General features: G+C 36.3%; 1 long non-coding RNA gene across 1 annotated transcript; it reads right to left on the bottom strand.

The window, feature by feature from the left end:
- Positions 1–266: 266 nt before the first annotated feature.
- Positions 267–15,818, bottom strand: LOC130219101 (uncharacterized). The gene is made up of 4 exons (XR_008836033.1): positions 15,707–15,818; positions 14,258–14,399; positions 3,734–3,835; positions 267–499 (listed from the first exon to the last, which is right to left on the bottom strand). It is a non-coding gene; the product is annotated as an uncharacterized LOC130219101 (long non-coding RNA).
- Between the last annotated feature and the right edge of the window lie 2,846 nt (positions 15,819–18,664).

The raw sequence follows: 18,664 nt of genomic DNA, 5'->3' as shown, positions 1-18,664 counted from the left end.
TATATAAAACGTATAACACTGTCATTTTGAAACAGTTCATTAATACTAATTTAAAGGTTCCTATTTTTTGTTTTGGAGATTCCTACAATTGGTTAACCATGTGTAAAAATACTTCTGGAAGAAAAAATAACTTTGCAGACTTTTAATTTTCACAAACAGTTATATAACACACTGCATGCACACTAATATCTGGAAAAAAAGCATAATAGGGCTAATTTAAAACAAACTGCTTAAAAGATTTAATTAAGGGAAATGAGTCAGTCTTCAGATATACACAGTTATACTTTAGCCACACTGTTGAGTAACAAGGATCAGCCAAAGAAAATCTCCCGAGCAGAGGTTAAAATAGGACATTTCGGTATCATACCAGCTCGAAATCTCTTTTTCAGACCAAATCCCTCCTACATCTTCTCCATGTAGCATGTCCTCCTACATGCCAAACAGTGACAAGAGCAAATAATGTATCAACACCGACTCTGAGGATGTTAGAAGTGTCTGCCTGCAACAGATGAATCACGAAAAAAGCATAAAATTGACAACTATAAGCCACAAACTGAATGTATCCGCATGCTTTGGGGGCGATTAATACATTTAACAGGCCAAGCATATAAGAAACTTTAATTCGGTTCCAAAAAATCCTGAGAACAAAAAAAAAATTCACTTTTTCGAAGGTCTCAAAAGGTTGCAGCTCAGAAGCCCTGCCAGCAAATCCGCCTGGAGATTTCTTGCATGTCAAATGATTGTGATGCATTTCAATAAGCACAGTGGGAAGCTTCCTTTTCATCATCCTGCCGGTGTGCACTGATTCCCCCAGTCCGAATGCTGCATTTCTGCTGCGTTCTTCTGTGTTCGTAAGTAATCGCTTATCTATGCGGAGCATTTGTGCCTGGCGAATTTGAATATTTATTTAGGTACCACGAATATAATAAGAGTTTATTGTGTTAGTCAGCACATCCAGAGGGATAAGCGTTTGCATCATTTATGAGATACGGCGCCTAAATTTTGTTTGAAATATTACACACAAATCTACACGCAAGTTTACTATATATACAGTCACCGGCCTGTTTATTAGGCACATGCTCAGCTGATTTTTAATGTAAATAGCTACTAAGCTACTCACATAGCATCAACTTCACTGATATTTACAGTAGCATGCATATTCAAGCATTAGGATTGAGGATAAAGGTGGTTTAAGTGACTTTAAACATGCATGGTAGTTGTTGGCAGATGCGCTGAATTGATTATTTTACAGAGGTGGATTCCAGAAAGCAAGGTTAGCTTACCATCTACTAAACCCTGAACTCCGGGCTGAATAACAACCCTAAATCTGATTAATTGAGGTATATATTGGTTACAAAACTCCTTCTGGAAGTAAAATCTGTCAACTCAGAATATGTTAGCCGTAAACACAAAAATAAATCTCAACAGAATGCCAAAACCACAAAAATCACCATGTAAACAGATGCCTAAAAGCAACGTGCCACACATCTCTTTTCTCTTTCTTCTGTTTAATGAGGTGTGACATCCTCAAAGATGACACTTCATGAAAGTATTCATTGGATTTACTCTTTTTTTTTTTTTTAAGGTAAGTGGTTGCAAACAATTAATACGGGCCGAATTTAAACAAACAAATTAAGTTAAACATTGCTACATTTAATTTGTTTAAATTTAGCCTATATAAATTGTTTGCAACCACTTACTTGAGTAAATAAAATGAATCATGTTTTTTCAGTGTACTTCATTTTGTAATACCGATTTTAATGGCACAATATGTAACAATTTTCCTATATATTTTTCTTACACTCACCCGCCACTTTATTAGGTACACCTTACTAGCACCAGGTTAGACCCACTTTTGCATTCAGAACTGCCTTAATCCTTTTGTGGCATAGATTCAGCAAGGTATTGGAAATATTCCTCAGAGACTTTGGTCCATATTGACATGATAGCATCATGTAGTTGCTACAGATTTGTCGGCTGCACATCCATGATGCGATTCTCCCGTTCCACCACATCCCAAAGGTGCTCTATTGGATTGAATTCTGGTAACTGTGGAGGCCATTTGAGTGCAGTGAACTCATTGTCAAGTTCAAGAAACCAGAGACAGTTCGTTCTTGATTACACGGAGCATTATCCTGCTGGAAGTAGCCATCAGAAGATTGTGATTGGCCGATTAGAAATTTGTGTTAACAAGCAGTAGTGCAGGTGTACCTAATAAAGTGGCAATGAGTGTATGTACTTACATTATTCCAGATGTTACAAAGAATGCTCATATCCGGAGAAATAAGCAATTTTAACTATACGGCATGCAAGTGACAGCACACATTCTCGATTTCCGGTTTGGTTTTATAGAAAATGGAAAAACCAAAGGAGCTTTATTTCATGTGTGTTTTATGAAACTGCACAAAGCAGCATTATAACAGAACCCTAAAATGTAGATTAAAACAATGAACTGTTTAAGCATCGATATTGCAACGTGTGTACCCTCAATAGTTACATAGCAGAATTAGATTAATTATTAAAGATTAAAAGACACAGATATTATTACATATTTTTATTTTTAAATAATTTCTACAATGTTGACCATGTTATTTTATGCTTGATTGTACCTGAACACTGTTAGACTATAAAGCACTGTTAAGCATAAAGAACTGTTTGTTTAACTTTTATCTTTGCTCTGTTGTATTCATATATGCTACATGTGCTTGTAATTTATTAGAATTTATGCAAATGCATTGGCATAGAAAAAAAGACTTGATCATCCCAATCTATCTAAATGATTAAAATGTTTCCAAACAATGTTATTCAATTAATCTGGTGAAATTATATTCACATTGCAATATATAATCGCAGAAAAACAAAATACCGCAGTGTCAGATTTTTCCAAGATCATGCAGCCCGTACACAGCTTCTTCTCCAAGTGATCACAAATGAAGGAACCAGAAGTGGTGGTTTGTGGAATAATAAAAGCTCTGCTACTTTATGCCACATCACGCTTGTCAGCAACTGTTTCAGTGTTCTTATTAAGTTTTGACAGATTTCAGCTGTTGCTTCATACACAAAATTTTTGAGTCCCCTGGGATCTAATGGAAACTCCAATAATCAGTTCCCATCAAACTATGTATTCTTTGATTGTTGTGAATATTGACCCTCTAGTGGTAAAAATTGCATACAAGAAAAAAAAATTGTGAACAAGAGTTGTAATGTTAATTTTAACAATATAATAGTGTTGCCACGATAGTGAATTTTGGTACAAATCGGTACAGAAATTAAAAAAAAAACATTCATTTTCGCTAACATTTAAGCGCACAACCAATCTCATTATTTCTGTTGAGTATGTAAACACAATGGCAAATCAGCCGTGTTTAAGAATGTGCTCAACATCACCTAAATGTTAGCGGGAAATGAGTGTTTAAAAAATTTCAGTACCGATTGATTCAGTATTATGACAACACAACAATATAAAGATGTACACACATTTTAGAAAAAGAAAATTAATTGATTTCAGTATAACTATTGTAACAATATACGTAAATATAAACACTGGTAAATATAACTCATACATATTTTATCTGTTTTAGCTGGCAGATCATTTCAGTTAACACTACTTTTAGTGTCTCATTTTCATTCAGAATCAGTCTAAAATGTTGGTATACAGGTCATATATTTTTTATTATTACTAAAGTTAAAATATTTACCTAAAGAGACCCAAAAATGAAAATGATTTACTCACCTTTTACTTGTTTCAAACATTTATGTGTTTCTTTCTTCTGTTAAACACAAACACACAACGCTGAAATCCTGTAATTCTTGACTCCCATAGTTTTTGGCTTTCCTACAATGGAAGCAAATGGTTACAGGTTTCCAGCTTTCTTCAAAAATATATTCATTTGCGTTCAGCAGAATAAAAAAAACCTCAAAGGTTTGTATCTACTTGTGGGTGAGTAACCCTCCTGAAAAAAACCAGGCTGGTTTAAGCTGGTTGGCCAGCCTGGTTTTAGAGGGGTTTTGGCCATTTCCAGGCTGGTTTCCAATCATTTCCAGCCTGGTCTTAGCTGGTCAGGCTGGAAAATGACCAGCTAAAACCAGCTTGACCAGCCTAACCAGGCTGGGAGCCCAGCCAAAACCAGCTATGTCCAGCTTAAACCAGGTTGGTCAAGATGATTTAAGCTGGATTTAACTGGTCATTTTCCAACCTGACCAGCTAAGACCAGGCTGGAAATGGCCAAACCGCCTTTAAAAGGCTGGTCAACCAGCTAAAACCAGCCAAGGCTGGTTTAAGCAGTTTTTTTTTTTCAGCAGTGAAAAATCAAGTATTTAATTTTTTGTGTGAACTCTCCCTTATATTTTAGAAACATTACACATATACATGTATATGGTTTATAATCTTTGAGAAGAGGAACAAAATCAGACGGTGAAAACAAGCACATGTCAAACGGTCTGTTATTGACAGACAGTCCAGCAGGCCGCAGTTTGAAGTGACCAGACGAGAGTCGCCTGCAGGACTCAACCCCTGGCCTCCAGTCACCTCTGCGGCCCGAGCAGATGTCATGTTCAAAGACAAGCCTTTATCCAAGAGCTCGCTGACATGTGTGTGGCACAGAGTTAAAGATGTCGAACAAAACACGAGACATCTGTCAACAGTCCGAGTATCGAGGGGCTGAATGTTCAGAAATGTGTTGAGCTGCTGAATGAACCCTGCCGCTAAAATGACGAAAAATAAAACATTAAGTTGAGGTCTACTGTATCGTCTAAAATAATATACTTTAAACGATATGTGAGTGAACATTATGGAGTCACAAAAACATATCAAAAAGCATTCACTATTTGAATACGCATGCGTTGATGTACTTCAAGTTAAAGTTCAAAATTATAGCCTGCTTGATTGTTTGTTTGTTTTAAAAGATAGCTCAGAAAAGCAGGCAAAAACACTGCTTTATTGAAATGTGATACTGACTTTACACCACAGCTCAACAAATAAGCAGTAAATTGAGTTACTTTTATGGAGTTTTCTTCTGCTTCGACAGCAGTTCTTGAGGTGTTTGTTTATAATCGCGAAAAGAATCGGTTCATGAATCAAGTGAGCTAGAGTGATCCGTTTGCATGCTTCATTTCTAAATGGATTGTTTGAACAAATGATTCACTGAATTAAGGTTAGCCGCCTCTTCGTGGCATATTTATTTATCCACGACAAGCCTAAAGGTAAGTTAGCAAAACTAAATATTACACCAACATAGTTTATTTGCTACTGAAACTACTAGCTTTTAGATATGCTAATGTTATTCTTCAGAAACACAATTCTTGGATTTCAAAACGCCCTCTGTTGGTAAGGTTTCTGTTACATAATATACAGCATTCTCTTTATGTTAGGAGAACTTCTCTTCAAGTACAAAATAAAACTAAACTTCCTGTAACATTCAGGGAAGGGGAGTTGTTGGTTAATTAAAAGTACCCACAAATAACTTTACCAAAAATAATTAAACAAATATTAGAGGAATGCATACTTTTAATTCGTAAAAATTGTAATGGTAGAAACTGTCAACTTTACTAAAAACTACAAAAATCAACAACAACTTAAAATTGGTCTTTTAAAAGAAGAACAGTTTTTATTTTCTCCTTTTGAGTCAGAAACTATTCTTTGCATTAGAGGTCATTTTAACAGGCCTAATTATTACCAGCAGAGGGCAACAACAATATATCATCTGAAGAAACATGGAAATTACCCCAATTAAACACCAAGAAACTAATACACAAATTATATTGCACTGCTTGTCCTCAGTGGCGGATTTAGTGATTTAGGGGCTCTAGCAACTCCAGCCATGGGGTCCGGTACCCTGTCTACTATTATTTAATTGTTATTTATTTTGCTGTTTTTTATATCACTCAATCTTCTTCTTGCTCCATGATTGAGGATGGTGGATGTTTTTTTCATAATATTAATATTACATAACATTATTATAATATTATTATATTTTATGGTATATTAAGGTGTTATTTGTTTGACTCCTACTATACAAAATATGATAGAAAATAATGTTATACAAGCCTCGGCTGGGTCAGTTGGCGTTTCTGTGTGGAGTTTGCATGTTCTCCCTGTGTTCGCGTGGGTTTCCTCCGTGTGCTCCGGTTTCCCTCACAGTCCAAAGACATGCGGTACAGGTGAATTGGGTAGGCTAAATTGTCCGTAGTGTATTTGTGTGAATGAGAGTGTAGGCGGTTCATTTCGCTGTGGCGACCCCAGATTAATAAAGGGACTAAGCCAAAAAGAAAATGAATGAATGAATAATGTTATATATAGTTTATAGGTTTAATTTATACTTCTAGATATTTATTGGGGACCTCCAGATGTCCTGGGGCCCTAAGCATCCGCTTACCTTGCTTATTGGTTAAATCCGCCCCTGCTTATCCTTTTGCGTTCTTTGCACAGAATACTGAATTTCCAAGCACAAAAGGATCATTTTTATGCTTCTCTATGAAGAACAAACGGAAGTGAATTGTGCTTTTGCATCAACAATTGGTAATATTTAAAGTCTGTGATAACAAAATGCACAAAATGTGATTATACTTTGAAAAAATACAGCAGGAGAGACATTATTTAATAGGCACTTTAATGAAGTATTGTAAAAAAAAATGGCTGTTGCCTACTGACTGGAATTCATAAATCAGAGAAAGTGCAAATATCTCTGTGTGAAAGCTGCACCTGATTGTGAGAGGGTTTTTAAATGCTGAGAATAATTACCTGAGGTCAGAGGTGGGTTATTAACACTATTTACGGATTAAGCAATTGACTTTTAAGCAGAATTTGGCCACACATGTTTATTTTCCTCAAATTAACCCTAACAACGCTTTTGGGACTGTTTTTTTTTACCAGGAATAAATCAATATCAAATTGTTTTAAAAAAAATTAAGAAAAAAACATAATTGTACATTGCTTTAACACTTTAATTATCATTAATAAAAATGTAAATAAATAAATAAAGATATAATCATAATTAGGTCCTCTTTTGCCAGATTGGGCGGTTTCCCACTCAATTGGGCGGTTTTGAATTTGATTGTGAGGGTAAAAAATGGCAGGTTAACAAATCTGTGCGGTTTTGAAATATATATATTTTAACAAAACGGAACTGTGTGTTCTCACTTCATTCAATTAGTAGTGACCAATGTGTAGTGTAAACTGCGTTGGCACACCCTCAAGCAGGTGAAGGAAAGTTGTATCAAAATCTGACTCCCTGGACAAATCCCTTCGCGTGCACGCGCATTTCGTGTTACTCACAGTGGTTTATTATAAACCTTTTATGGGTCATTTTTCCCACAACTGACAACAAGAACGTACATAGAAGCATTGTCTGATTTACAAACAGCACCTCAGTGTGTTCATAAGAATGAAAATGCCAATAGGGTATATGGCGAGCTAGTGTTGTTCCCATACTGATAAACTTCCGATGACCTGGTATTGTGAATTTTTTACCATTTTATACAGTTCCTTTTACAGCATCGATGTTGTAACGTAATTACAATACAATCAGTTAAACAGACTTTGGCATTCATTTAGTTGCTCATGTGTAAAACGAGACAAAAAGGCATTTACTCGCACGAGCCTGTCAGAATCGGCAGGTTAGTACAGAAGCTCCATTGAATAGACTGGGGTAAAATAAATGACATTGCGGGGGAAAATGTAATTTAATGCAGTGCTTCTTGTACAATCTGAGACTCACTTTATATCGGATATCACTCAGCCAGTGGAGATCGCTGATTTTTAAAGAAAACAGACCTTAAACGCGCCAATTTTGCAATTACATACAGTTCACCGGAAGCGCTTAACGCAGGTTACTGGCAAATTAAAAGTCCTCTTAGCATAATTTGGCATACACCCTATTGGGACAAATTTATGCATTTACGCCCTTATGCATCTACCTGAATCCATACTAGGAATCCATGGAGCTGCTGTGGACGCTGGAATTCCTGTGTCCTGCTTCTGTTATGCCAAACAAGTCATCGTTTTGTGAGATGCTAAATAATTTCTTTTTAGGCTCACCAGATTTACTAGAGACACAATGAAGCACTAGTTATTGATATCCTTAGAACTAGCAGACTGAAACTAACATCTAAAATACTTTATTTTAATTTCACAGGATAGTTAATGCAAAAAAATATTTAAATAAACTATTTGAATATCGTCTTTAAACAAATAAATCTACAATATATAGGTGAATAGTTAGTGTAATTTACAGAACAATAAGTGCAGTGTTGTGATGTCATCCAGTTCTGTTGTAATTTTACTATTGTGGTTCTGTGACTGTTGCGTTGGTTGCTGTATGGTTAAATTTATGACAATTAAAGTAACCAGGCTAATTACTAATTTAAATCAATTAAAATTAAACACATTAATCTAATATTTTGGCCGTTTTTTTGTGCATTAATGACCAGGACACATTTAGGCTAAAGTCTATTCAAGTCCACCATTCAAAGTCTATTCAAAATTTAGCATTTTAACCAACAGTAGAGCTACACATAATATTATTATTGTTATTTTACCATACGTTTGAGAAATAACAATAATAATAGCCTACTCATATTAACCTTTATTTTACATCTACAGAATCATGAGAAAATCGTGATTTTGATTTGAACCAAAATTCTCATTTTAGCCAGAATCGTGCAGCTCTACCACCAAGAAGGATGAACCACATCCAACAGAAGTAACTGTGGACACGAGAGGAAGCTGTCAAAAAGGTATGTCCAGGTCTAACCCAGATTATATCCAAAACACAAAACCACTGCTGCCCAACTCACTACAGAATTAAATGATCACCTCAACTCTCCCTTTTCCACCAAAACTGCTCCACAGGATCAATATACATGGCTGGGCTGTTACAGCCAAAACCTTTCATCACTCGTGCTAATGCCAAACAACGATCAATGATTTCAATGGTGTCAGCAGGGAAATTCTTGGGCTGTAGGAAATGTGAAACATGTATTGTTCTCTGATGACTCGACCTTCACCTTTTACCACATCTGGGAGAGTTATGGTGTGGAGAAGCCCCAAAAAAAGAGTACGACCCAGATCGTTGCATGCACAGAGTGAGGCATCAGTGATGGTTTGGGCTGCAATATCATGGCATTGCCTAGGCCCAATACTTGTGTTAAATGCACGCGTCATTGCCAAGGACTACCAAACCATTCTGGAGGACCATGTGCACCCAATGGTTCAAACAATGTATCCTGAAAGTGGTGCTATGTATTAGGATGATATTGCACCATTACACATAGCAAGACTGGTAAAAGTGTGGCTTGATGAACATGAAAGTAAAGTTGAACATCTCCCATGGCCTGCACAGTTACCAGATATACTGTACATACTATTAAGCCACTTTGGGGTGTTTTGGAGGAGCGAATGATTTTTCTCCACCACAATCATGTAGTGACCTGGTAACTATTCTGCATGAAGAATGACACAAAATCCATCTGGCCACTGTGCAGGACTTGTATCTGTCATTCCCAAGATGAACCGATGCCGCAAAAGAAGGCCCTTCACTATACTAATGAATTATCATGGTCTAAAACCAGGCATTTTATTGTCCAACCCCTGTTTGTATGTATATATATATATATATATATATATATATATATATATATATATATATATATATATATATATATATATATATATATATATATATATATATATATAAAGAGAGAGAAATAGAATATATTATATGGGTTAACAGATGTGTAAATGACTAAATAAAGATCTTATTCCTCTTGGAAATGTCAACACAGTAAAAGATTCAAGTAGAATTCCTCTGACAGTATTGGTTTTTGACGCATGAGTAATAACGGAAGGAAATGATCTCCCTTTCACAAAAAAAATAAATAAATAAAAATACCCACATTAATATCAAAGAGCCGTCACAGAGAGAAATAAAATCACTCTGACTTTGCAGAAGGAACGGTGACAAAAACTCAGTGGGGTGGATATTTAATTCCACCCCAGACCTCAGAAGGGAGAACCATCTTTTCGCTATAATACATCGAGCGTAGGAATTATTGTCAAACTTCATTCAAATTCTCATTTTCCCGTCTCCTCCGCATCAAAGCGACTGTTGGCTTTATTTGTTTGTCAGCGAACACATGCTCTTGACGTTCCTCTGGAATATAGATTGGCTGCTGGCGTCAGAGCGCAGGTACAGGCTTGTGTGCTGCTTGACTGATAGCATCTATAACCACTGGCAGCACATAGACTCAATTCACACCCAGAGATGGCACGACAGCGGGCTGCAGGCGAGTTATTTCTTGAGGATGAGGAGAGCGAGCCTGTGGCACAGTAGCCAGTCAAGTCCTCAGAGACTGATGCTTCAGCCCGAGGTCTACTTCAGATATCATGCAGCTTCCATCTTATATTCAAGTTCTTACAAAATCCACCTCATGTCTTTCTATGAGCAAAAACTGTTTGTTTTTGATTGCTAAAATACACTAAATCCTCCTGTATTAGCTTGTCTGTTGCACCTTCTAGTATGTTCGCTGTCAGAAATGGTCATTAATTGTGTTTAAAATGTACAGTTAAAGGCAGAATTATTAGCCCCCCTTTGATTTTTTTCCCTTTTTTAAATATTTCCTAAATTATGTTTACCAGAGCAAGGAAATTTTCACAGTATGTCTAATAATATTCTTTCTTCTGGAGAAAGTCTTATTTGTTTTATTTTGGCTAGAATAAAAGCAGTTTTTAATTTTTAAAACCCATTTTAAGGTCAAATTATTAGCTCCTTTAAGCTATATTTCTTTTCAATAGTCTACAGAACAAACCATCATTATACAATAACTTGCCTAATTACCCTAACCTGCCTAGTTAACCTAATTAACCTAGTTAAACCTTTAAGAATTGTCTTAGAAGTGTCTTGAAAAATATCTAGTAAAATATAATTTACTGTCATCATGGCAAAGATAAAATAAATCAGTTATTAAAAATGAGTCATTAAAACTATTGTTTAGAAATATGTTGAAAAAAATCTTCTCTCTGTTAAACAGAAATTGGGGGAAAAAATAAACAGGGGGATTCAACTCTATATTTAAAGGAATGGTTCACCCAAAAATAAAAAATGACCCTATAATTCACTCAACTTCAAGCCATCCTCAGTGTATATGACTTTTTTTCTGTCCGGCAAATACAGTTTATCCTGGCTCTTCCATGCTGTTTAATGGTATTTAGTAGTGGCTTTTATTTTGAAGGTTCAAAATATGCTTAAATCTGTGGTCAAACTAACCAACATGCCGCCAGTGTTTCCCAACCCTGTTCCTGGAGGCACACCAACAGTACATATTTTGGATGTCTCCCTTATCTGACCCATTCATTTCAGGTTTCGAAGTCTCTTCCAATGTTCTGATGAGCTGATTCAGGTGTGTTTGATTAGGGAGATTTTGAAAATGTGTACTGCTGGTGTGCCTTTAGGAACAGGGTTGAGAAACACTGGGTTAGTGTATGTCTTATGAAGTGGATCAATGCATTTTTGTAACAAAATGTTTTCACATTTTTAAATTAGAAACTCCGGGCCGAATGAATGTTATGCGCCAATCAGAATCAAGCATTCAACAGCCCAGTAGTCTAAGGCCCTGTTTACACTGTCAGGCCTTGATGCCCAATTCCGATTTGTTGCCTATATCTGATTTTTTTGCCTGTCCGTTTACACTTTCTTTTATTTGTGTCCGATTCACGTGACTCCCAGAACTTCCGGGAGACTTGGGATGTCTGCATTTAACTGGCAGTGTAAACAGGTTCTAAGATACCAATAGCATTTTCGAATTAAAATGCTCAATCAATCGTCATTATGAAATAATACAAGGACTTTAGTATGACTATTCAACATACCAATATATAATATATTCTGTATATAATAAATGGGGCGACGCAGTGGGTAGCACTGTCACCTCACAGCAAGAAGGTTGCTGATTCAAGTCCTGGCTGGGCCAGTTGGCATTTCTGTGTGGAGAATTTCATGTTCTCCCCATCTCCACATGGGTTTCCTCCGGGAGCTCTGGTTTCCCCCACAGTCCAAAGACATGCAGAATTTTGAGGGATGAAAACAAAAACAATGGTCCCAAAGTATTTCCTTTTACATTTTTAATTTCTATAGCTTCCGAAAATCCAAAAAAAGCCACATATCGATAAATAATGTTATGATATCTGTTTTAACATTAAGTTATGATTGAATTGCCTCTTGTTACAGTTTTATAGTTTGATAACAACCAGGAAATGTTCATGGGCCAATGGCATGACCACTTTGACATGGCCTATAGGTGAATTGAATAAGCTAAATTGTCCATAATCTATCAGTGTGTGTGTGAATGAAGAGTGTATGGGTGTTTCCCAGTACTGGAATGCGGCTGGAAGGGCTACCTCTGTGTAAAACATATGCTGTATTAGTTGGCGGTTCATTCCGCTGTGGCGACTCCTGATGAATAAAGGGAATAAGGTGAAGAAAATGAATTCTGAAAATGGGTGTTACAAAATAGCTTAATGATTGATTGATTTTCAAGAATTTGTTTTGTCATCAACCTATTTTCCTCTTGCAGCATGTAGTTTGCTAGTGCTAATCTGTTTTACTTTGTTATCAGCTTGATAGCACATCTATTTCCTGATTTAATTCGATAGCTAAGTATTTTTATCCACTTTGCCCTGTCAGCTTTCTAGCACATCGTTTATTGATTTTACATTATTTATCTTAATTTAAATCTGCTTAGTTCTTTTATCAGCTTGCCAGCACATCTACTGTTGATTTATATTGTTAGCTAAGTTGATCTGTTTTGCTATGTTAGCAGCTCACTAGGCTACTTGTTGATCTATTTTTCAATCTGCTGCTCAGATAGCTTGCTGAAACATCTATTATTTACTTCAGGTTTTAGCTTAATTCATGTGTTATGTATTTCACTTCGTTAGCAGCACGTTAACTCTTAATGCTAATTTCATATATTAGCTACAGCATATTAGCTAAGTGTTTTCTCTTTTTGTTCTGTTGTTAATTTTACATTGCCTATCTATATTATCAGCTTGCTTTGTTCTGCTAGCAGCTTGCTAGCATTTTATTTAATCTATTTCCCAATCTGTTGCTCAAATAGCAACTTTGTAGAATTACATATTAATGATTTTATAACAGCTTTGTAGCTCTTATTGCTAATCTCATATATTAGAAATGTTAGCTTAAGTATTTTTAGATTGCTAGCATTTGTTAATTTTGTTACATGTCTATGTTTTGATTTTTGTTCTAATATCTGCTTGCTAGCATATTTATTGTTGATTTCATTTGTTAACCAGCTGCTACAGTGCCTCAGTGTTTAGCGCTGTTGCCTCACAGCAAGAAGTTCGCTGGTTTATGTCCTGGCTGGGCCAGTTGGCATTTCTGTGTGGAGTTTGCATATTTTCCCTGTGTTTGCATGGGTTTTCTTCGGGTGCTCCGGTTTCCCCCACAGTCCAAAGACATGTGCTATAGGAGAATTGAATAAACTAAATTATCCATAGTGTATGAGTGTGTGTGTGTGTGTGAATAAGCGAGTGTTTGGGTGTTTCCCAGTACTGGGTTGCAGCTGAAAGTGTATTCGCTGCATAAAATATATGCTGGAATAGGTGGTGGTTCATTCCTCTGTAGCAACCCCTGAAAAATCCGGGACTAAGCTGAAAGAAAATGAATGAATGTTAGCTGAGTATTTTGTACCTACTTTGTTCAGTTAGCAGTTTGCTAGCACATTCATCATTGATATTTTACAGATACAGTACAGTATCTTTTTCACCACAATCATATATTTTGTTCTGTTTTAAGCCTGCCAGCATATCTATTTCGGATTTCAAAGTTAGCCAGACAACACGTCAAACAACACATCAAAAATGTAAATCGATTTGATGTAAAACCATGACCTCCATTTGAAATCCACACATTTTTGCTCTTTTGACCACCATAAATAACTACACAAAACTTATTATAATATAAAATGAAACAAATTTACACTAGATTTTTTATCCCTACTATGCATGTAAACTGTCTTGATGTCAAAACAACATGAAATTGACATCTAACATTGCCATCAAAGCACAAGGTAGACAACTGACATCAAATCAACATACTGTATGCTCATTCTGAAAATGTAGCCCTATATACATCTATAGAGATCGTGAATTAAGTAACCAGAAGTACGTATGGCTGCATTTTGTCTGTAAAACGAAAGCTACGTGGCAGTATGACGCCGTTTCTTTTCATGCTTACCAGCTTACCTCCGTATGGACAGCTTTCTCGCTGTTACCAGTTTGTACAGTTAGCTTGCCATGTACGTCAGCGGATTTAAGACGCAGAGAAGAGTGGACCATGATGACGGGGTTTGAGTTCGGTGAAGAACGGTTCCAAAAAGCGGGTAGGCTAAGACAGAAACAGAAGCCAAAAAATAGAATAAACCTAAATGAAATGTTAAAAGTAAATAACAAGGTGAAAATGTGTCAATAATAGGTTGAGAATGTGGTAAAATCTGAAAATGTGGTAAAAATCAGTCGAGGGCTTTTCTTTTCTGGATTGCTTTTTAAAACTGTCGGTTGGGTTTAGGGAAGTGGGTGAGCGGGTTAATTGGTGCTTTTGAAATCACTATTGGATAGGTTTAGGGAAGGAGGAGGGTGGGTCAGTCGATCGGTCAGTCAGTCGATCAATCAGTCAGTCAGTCAGCCAGCCAATCAGTCGACAGTGACCTCTAGTGGATTTACATGAGGACAGCAGGTGCAACTGGCACTCACGAGGGAAATTTGGGATCTGAACAAGTGTACACAGCGGCCTTTTGTAGATTTACGAAAACAAAAACAGCAAAATAATGTAGCTCCTGGGATGTATTTGGTGCTCTCCAGTAATGTATATAACAGTATGTTTTCAGTATGAGCCTGGGTTGCATCAAATCGATTAGCATTTCTGATGTCGTTTTGACATCAAGGTGCCTGCTGGGTAATTCTAACTCCTTTTTTACTCTGTTAGAGCACTGTAAAAATGCTGGGTTACACACAATTCCTTCATGTTGTCACTACTCAAATCGATTAAGTTAACCTAATTGTTTTTTTTTCACAATTTTAAGTGGACTGAACGTAAAACAATTAAGTTGTCCCAAAAAAGCCTCAAGAATTGTGTCGTTTCAGCTCTTTTTAAGTAAGTAGTTTGAAAAGGCAGCAAAAATAATTGTTCAAGTGTGTTAGCCTATTATTTCACACATTAGCTATGTGGTTGCCAATCTGATTCCCTCTGTCAGCCTTAAACTAGCCATAAATGAAGCATATTAAATCTTGGGAATGATGCAGTTCTACTAAGCCAAGAAGCCTTTATTTTTGTTAACTGACTAAATCGTTTATTTTAATTACCCGAAGAAAATGAAGTTGTCAGTACAGCCGCTGTTTGGTTGCCTGGCTCAACCGAGCATTTACTTTCTAAATATATAAACCTATAAATGCAATACTGTACAAAACCATGATGACAGAAAATGTATTCCAGAGACGTGACGACTTTTCAAACACAAAGCCCCTCAGCCAAACTTTCACATAGCAACAAGTAATCCGCAGGACTGAATGCCAAACGACAGATTGCTTTGACTTGGCAGGAGAGGGTTGATAACGTACGATTCAGATCTTCCATTTATAGAACGAAAACCTGCGTGCGATAATACAGTCTCGAAGGAAGCGATAAAAAACACACACCTGTGCTCGGGGTCTATTTTGGGATCGGAGCAGTCAAGGTCATCCATGCGGAGACAAATTGTGGAGGAGGAACGGCTAACAAAGGGAATATGTTAGTGCTTTCCGCAGAGCTCGGCACACAGACAGGTGGATCTAAGAAAGAGACCTGCTGAGAGGCTGATGGGAAGAGAGTTAAAAGGCGGGAAAGAAGTCTATCAGTGACTGAGGAGGAGCCATTATGCAACCAGGGCACAAAAGAGTCTGCAAAACAAAACGGTTTATGAGGAAAATATGAGGCAATACACCGTGAAGAGGTTAGGCTGTTTTGGCAGGCCTGTGATAGCAAACAGTTGTTAAAGACGTGAAAGACATCTTACTAAGAAAACAATAAAACTGAGGAAGGGAATATACAAATCCTTTGTTATGTATAGATAAAAAAAAGAGCCACAGATTTTTTTTACATTCATAAAAAATACTTTATTACAAAATAGTTTTACTTATTTGTTATCATTTTATCCAAAATATTCTCCATCATGGTCGACATATCTTTACCTTTTTGTCCAGGACTCGTTGTTTGCTCGGCCATCGCCATGTTGTTGCTAGCTTCAGCCAAAAACTGAGATGGTTTGACGCCCTGAGGCTGTTTTTTTTGGAGGCATTGACAGACTTTGAAGCTAAAATGTTTAACCCATGCTAAACCCAGTTTGCTTATTTCTTATTAAAGGAACACTCCACTTAAAAAAAACAAAAATGCAATTAAATAAAGTTAAAAAGTTTACTTTTACCATTTTTAAATCCATTTGGCCAATCTCCAGGTCTGGCAGGAGCACTTTTAGGTTAGCTTAGCTTAGCATAGATCATTGCATCAGATTAGACCATTAGCATCTGGCTCTAAAATGGCCAAAGAGTTTCGATAATTTTCCTATTTAAAACTGGACCTTTCTGTAGTTACATCATCTACTAAGACCAACAGAAAATTAATAGTTGTTATTTTCTAGGTCGATTTGGCTAGTGACCATATTCTCATTCCGGCATAATATTCAAGGAACTTTACTGCTGTACCATGGCTGAGGCAGGTGCAATGATATTAAGCAATGCCTAAAAACCTTGCAACTATTTAAAACATTTGTGAAAGACGATTCAGAACTATTTTCAGGCATTGCGTAATATCATTGTGCCTGCTGCAGCCATGGTACAGCAGCAAAGTTCCTTGATTATTACACCAGAATGAGAGTAGTCCCTAGTCATATCATGATAATTAAATTCCTTGATTATGATGCAAAAGAGGTGGAAAGATTCCAGTCTAATAACGATTCAGAATATCACTTAATGCAACATTTTTTTCCACCATAAATATATCATTAACAGTTGCTGCTTCATTTACAGTCTGGGTTAACCAGAAAATTTGTCTTTGTTGAAAAATTACAGAATGTAATTTTTTGGTTTGGCGGCATGGTGGCTCAGTGGTTAGCACTGTCGCCTCACAGCAAGAAAAGTCACTGGTTCGAGTCCCGGCTGGGCCAGTTGGTATTTCTGAGTGGAGTATGCATGTTCTGCCTGTGTTGGCGTGGGTTTCCTCCGGGTGCTCCGGTTTCCCCCACAGTCCAAAAACATGTGCTATACCCATGCGAATTGGCTAAACTAAGTTGACACTAGTGTATAGAGTGTTAGGGTGTTTCACAGTACTGGGTTGTTGCTGGAACGGCATCCGCTGCGTAAAACATATGCTGGAATAGTTGACGCTTCATTCCGCTGTGGCGTCCCCTGATAAAAAAGTGACTAATCCGAAGGAAAATTAATGAATGAATGAATTATATAGTTATAATTGAATAAGCAGTATAATTTCCCTTATTAGTAGTACTAGTTGTTTACAATGACAACTCATCTCATTATCAATTTGTAAGTTCACGAGTTTTGTAAAACATGTAAAAAATTTCTTGAACATTAATTATTACTACACTAAAAGTGACTTTTGATTTAGTGAGTCGTTCGCAACTGAGTAACTGCTCTGAATTAAGTGAGTGAATCTAATTCAAACTAACATCTCATGTGTGAGTTTATGATGACAAGCTACTGTACAGAACATAAATTTAGAGCACATTTAAGCCCACAAGATAAACAATGATCAGTAAAGAAGTCTGTAAAATATTGAACGTTTTAAGATAAACATTTTTACAACAGTTCTGCTGTGAATATTTATTTTTAATGACAATTAACAGTTCACTTACAATAAAAAAAATCACTCACAATTCATTGATTCAGTAACACTTCAGAATAATGGTCCATTAGTTAATGTATTTACTAGCATTCACTAAGTATAAATAATATTGTAAAGCATTTATTAATCATAGTTTAACATTTACTAATGCATTATTGAAAACCAAAGTTAACATTAGATAATCCAGAGTAAATTAACATGAACTAAGATGAACTAATGTTATTTAACCTAAATAATGTTATTTAACTCAAATACTGTTAATTTACGCCAACAAAATGAATAAATACTGTATTATCAATCAGTTCATATTAGTAAACACATTAACTAACCTTATTTTAAAGCATTACCATTGACTCTATAAAACTGACTGGCTAAAAGAACCAATTCATAAGAATCTCTTGTTTGCTACTCAGAAACTTAAAAAGCACTGAAGCTTTTTTATTTTTATAAATTCACACATGAACTCGCACACATTTTAGTGTCAGATATACCTTAATATAATTGAAGCCCTATGTTAACGGTGTCCAGAAGCGCTGTGGACTTTTCTGGGATTGGAGGCATCTGGGATAGACCATCACAAAGTGGAAATGTCTACTGTGTTCATATATTTCAGGTATTTTTTAGGGGAAATGGATGCCGTGGGCTCTAAACCATAAAAGAAAAGGATCCAATCACCCAGCAACAAGTCCAAAAGCCAGGGTCTGTCATAGTATGGGGTTGTGTCAGTGCCCTTAGCAAATGTAACTTGCACTTCTGTGATG

This window comes from Danio aesculapii, chromosome 25, assembly GCF_903798145.1.
Source record: "Danio aesculapii chromosome 25, fDanAes4.1, whole genome shotgun sequence".
NCBI classification, from domain to species: Eukaryota; Metazoa; Chordata; class Actinopteri; order Cypriniformes; family Danionidae; genus Danio; species Danio aesculapii.
The sequence above is the reverse complement of the archived record's forward strand: the minus strand, read 5'-3'. Positions and strand labels throughout refer to the sequence as shown.